Source organism: Acomys russatus, chromosome X (assembly GCF_903995435.1).
Source record: "Acomys russatus chromosome X, mAcoRus1.1, whole genome shotgun sequence".
Lineage (NCBI taxonomy): Eukaryota > Metazoa > Chordata > Mammalia > Rodentia > Muridae > Acomys > Acomys russatus.
In genome coordinates, this window is record NC_067169.1 from 117,329,284 (window position 1) to 117,334,597 (window position 5,314).

Here is a 5,314-nt window from a genome sequence, read left to right on the forward strand (position 1 = left end):
ATAACCTTATCTGTGATACTATAAGTAACACAATTCAATTCATTGGTTTACCAAGCCAGACTTGGATGGAATTGTTTCTTTCGTCAGTTATTGATGACTTATCTGGCACTAAGTAACATTTTGTTCACATCTCCCTTGCCCAAACCATGCCATACCCTGTCTTTCTATATCTCTTGTCCATGTGACAGCTTCCAATATGAGAAACCCCAGCACATAAGTTCTCAACAGATAGAGCTTCCTAGTATTTTGACATTCAAGTTTCCAGAACTGTGGAGCAAATAAAAACTATATCTTATAAATGATTCTGTAGTATCATTCAATAATTAACAAATTGTTCAGTATCTAATATTCTCTTATAGCAGTACAAAATGAATAAGGATGGTGATCAACAGTATTTTCACGAAAAAATTATGCCCTTCTTTGGAATCAGTCTAGGTAGTATATCACTGTGCAAGTTGCAAAGCAACCTGATGGCTAGGCAGCTTCTTAAATGTATGTGCTGGTTTTGGTGCAGTGAACTCAGATTCCCTAAAGAATCTGTGGCTTTCTTTGAACATGAAGAACAAAAGATCCTTTTTTAAAAAGAGACATTTTTGTTAATGATTTGTAGAAAAATACCCCCATGAACCACAGAGAGGTGGGAACACCCCCTAATCCAACTGTGAACAGGGATATTATCACAAATTCCCATTGTTATACCAATTTCCTGGCTTCTCCTTGTATAATTAGTTCTGGGTCTTCTATCAGAGGTCTCTTTCTAATTGTGGCAATTATAAGTACATAAAAATTCATTCACACCTGGGGTTTACTGCTTTACCTGAATTGCTTTTGCATCTGTTATATAGAAATAAAACCACCCATTTCCTACACACATTATGTAAGTAGGAAGTAATATTTTTAGAACACAAGCAATAAAGACAGTTCAACTCAAATTTCTCTTTCACATTTGAGTTATAGGTGTAATCTCTGACTACAAAAAGGAATCACATCTTTGTAAACATTGCCTTGTGTAATGATTGGAGTTAAACTGGAGGATTGGGAAAAAGCAATGGGAACATAATAGAATCACTGAGAAACCATAAATTGGGACAAAGGCAAGAGTCCTTTCTGGTCATTTGACCTCTGAAGCTGTCTCTGGGATACAAGCTTCACTGGTCAGTGTAACTAGTGATACTAAATGACAGAACACACCTACCCTTGTGTGACCACATATCTGCTAGTGAATAAAAGTAAAATAAATCCTATACCCTAAAATGCAGACACACTTAGGAAAATGTCTTTCGATTAAGGTAGGCCTCCTGGAAGTTGGAAAAGAAAAATAAGTTCTCTGGTTTTGGATCTTAGACATGACCACAAAGAATCCAAGGTATCATCATTGTTTAACTATATGTATGTGAGATTTTGTGCAAAAAAGGACTGGGTTTTGATTCATGCATGACTTGAGGAATGCCATTTTAACTTGAGCAAAATCAGCTTTCACTATTCTTTGTGATTTTGGGGTTGTGTTTATAATCCAAACTAATAATCATTCATCTATGTACAGTGGTACATAAACATAAATGACATTCTTTCATACACACACACACAAAAAAAAAAAAAATTGTTCTACTCAGTTAAGAAAATTTACCTTTCTTCTATCTTGGAGCAGTTCTTACCACCTCCACTGCTTTTACCTGTCTCAGGTCCCCATCACATGTTACCTGGATTATACTGATAGTCTTTTAGTGTGTATCCCCATTTCTACATTTGTCCAAACTAGACCCTTTCACCATGCTTCTGTTCCAAACCTCTTCAAGGCTTTCCATCTCACTAACACTAATGAAGCCCTACATAATCTAGATCCACATCACTCCTCTACTCATTTACCAATCCTGTGCTTCTTACACATTTTTTGCTACAGTCATTGGCTTCATTGCCATTTTTGTCATACAAGATTATGTTTCTTCTTTTAATCCTTTGCTGTAGCAGTTTGTTATAACTATTATCTATGCTCTGTCTGTATCTTATTCCACACTTCATTAAATTCCTTAATTGGGTAAAAAGAATTATGACTTAGTAACATACTTACTGATTGGAGTTATTACAGCAAAAATCAGAGAAAAAGCAACAAGAAAAATATATACATTGATGGAATACAGTGAAATACATCTGAGATTCTGAAGTCTTTCCTAATTCAAAACCAGTCAAACAGTAAACTACTGTGGATACTACTCTAGAAGAAAAGGAAAAGTATTGAGCTGGTTGGTTTTTATCAAGTTGAAGCAAACTGAGTCACCTGGGAAGAGAGACCTTCAATCTTGAAATTTCTTTTATTGGACTGGCATGTGTGCAATTCTGTGGAGGCATTTTCTTGACTTATGATTGATGTGAGAATGCCAATCTCTTTGTGGTTTATACCACTCCTGAGAACATGGTCCTTGCTTGTATAAGAAATTGGACTGCAGAAGGCATGGGGATGCATGGCTTCCTCCATGGCTCCTGTTTTAGTTCCTGCCTCCAGATTCCTGTCTAGCTTGAGTTTCTGCCCTCATTTCCCTCAGTGATGGACTGTCATGTAGAAATTTAGGTCAATTAAATGCCAAGTTGCCTTCTCATGCTGTTTATCACAGCAACAGAAGTCAAAGTAGGACTTCCATTTAAACCCCAGGAGCTGAAGTTTATATTGTGCTTGGTGACATAGACATATCTCACTTGCAATCTGCTTTGGAATCTGAAAATCAAGATCCCAAATATGAAAACAGGTGTACAATGTCAATTATGAAAGTACATAAAGTAATCATGATAACAGAGTAACATGTTGTAGTTCATTTCCCCAGGTGTATATAACAAAATAAAGCCTATCAGTAATACATGTGTAAATGTAACTATTATTCTCCTGACTCAGTTGTTGTCTGGGAGGCCTACTACCTTATCTTAGGCCTAGTCCTGGAAGCTTCTAGCCCGTGAACAATCTCATCTAGGCCTAGAATGTTTTCAGCCTCTGAGACTTACTTAAGAAACTCACCCTTACTTGTTCTTTCTGAGCTCTGCGCTAGCTGGTTCCAGGTTAGATTGTATGGAGCCTAGAAGCCACCAGACTAGGCTTAGGTTAGCAGAAAAAGGCAATAAGCCTCCCAGACAAAAACTGTGTCAAGAGAATAAAAGTTACTTTTACACATGGTGCTCAATGTGGTTGGTAAGAAAATACAATGTGATTGAAGAAGAAAGCCCACAAACATTGCAGAAGCAGAGGACATGTGACAGAAAGCCACAGAGGAGAAATTCACCTGGGATCATCTCCAGAGCAAGATTCAATTCTTTAAGTTTGTCTCAAAGCCCAGAGAGACTCAGGAGATCTCAGAGCAGTGGGAACCTCAAGATCAGAAAAAGGAACCACATAGGAGCCTCTCAGGCAGTAATCACAGTAAGCCAACCCAAATGAAAAGTTGAATTATGTAGATAGACTTTTCTGCATTTAAAATGGGAAACTCCATTTCAGATCCCTTGAGAACCAGGGTAGGAGTTGAAGATAAAGAAATGTTGCTTGAAAAAGCCACTGCAGTACTCATTGTAATCATGACCAGTGCAGTAAACCCTTCTCTATGTCAAGTGCAATCTATATTTTTTTCTCTTAAAAAGACTGAAAGAATAGCTATACAACAAGAAAAATAGCTATGATAATACAAAGACTTGAGAGTCAAGGGACAGAGGAACTAAGAGATCAGAAAATTGTCAACCTATGGTGCCTAATGAAATTGATGATCAAAGTAGATGGCCCATTGATAATGAGTAAGAAGCCTGGCTCGCACACACTTACACTAGATGATGAAGTAAGACAGACTCCAGCAGGTAGGTTTCAACAAGCTGCTGCTGCTTCTTTTTATTATCTTTTTATTTTCATCCTTATCTTTATTTTATCCTTATTCTTATCCTTTCACAGTTTATATACCCAGACAAAATCTTTCTAGCAGTACAAAAGTCATAGTGTGTTTACATTCTATTTCTCTATAGATAAATTATTACAATGGGTATATGTAAGATAATCATGTTCCCCAATATCTTCACATGATCAAATGTTTGACATACTATGGGTGAGGAACAAACATGAATAACAAGCTGTTTCTAAGAACCCACATACATTTGTACATAAGCAACTTGTTATGTATTAACAGAGTATAAGCAAGCAAGGTAATTTATCAGCCAGTTTTTCTTTACTGGCAGGCTACAATTTGCGGTTACAAAAAAGGAATCAATTATCTTAAGGAGTAATCTTATAAAGATCCTAAAGGAATCAGAAATCTAAACTCCTATATAAAAATAACCAGCCATTTCTATTTTAAGTCTTAAAGGTGCTCATCCACTCATTAGTATGTTTTATTAATTCATATCAGGAAGCTGAGGGCAGAAAAATAGAATAAAGACATCGATTGTCATCTCAGTCACCAGTCTGGTTTGAAAGAGTCACATCAGCCAATGCTGCTATGGGCAATTGTTCTTGCTTTGCCAACTTCAAAAAGTCTCTAGCTTTACTATTAAGAGTGTGCTTTCTCCTAACTTCGATTTTCCTCTAAGATTTCCTATATCAAGGCCAACAGCAAAAACATTTTTACATTACTTTGCTAAACAATCTATTCTTCCCTAAGACTTTCTACGTCAGAGCAACTAGCAAAAACATCTTTACTTAACCTTGTTGAACAATCTATTTTTCCAAATTCTTTCTAAGGGTAGTGATTGTTGTTAGCAATCTACATCTGCAGGTTGTTTTCAGAGATGGTGGTTGAATCATTAATCTGCTCCAGCAGCAATGCCTGAAAGAGATCAAGCATTGTTATTGAGTATGCCAATGATACTGCCCAGTGTGGGGCTGGAACCCCCCTTTAGAGTACTCACACCATTCACATATTAAGGAGATTATAAGGGCCGCAAAGGTAACAAGCAGAGCTATGCTCCATAACAGCATAAAGTTCTCAGGACACGTAGTTCTCAGGGTTATGCCTCTCCGAGAAACACCCATCATGGATTTGCTAACTGGTGGGTGGGATTCCATGAGTTCTAGAGCTGTTTTTCTGTTCCTCTTGCGTGGACCCACAACATATACCATTAATATTTAAATAATAATGTTTGAATCTTTTAATAACATCAATTTCTATCTAACCACTTGCTGTGATACTGGTTTATATGGGCCATTAACCTCATCATGATGGATAATATCTCCCATTGACTGATCTTGTATTGTGTTATAAAATGACATGAAAAATAACAGATACATGCTGGATTTCATTATCAAGGTTGGACAATGAAAGTGACACTTCTATGCTATTAATTATCTGTAATT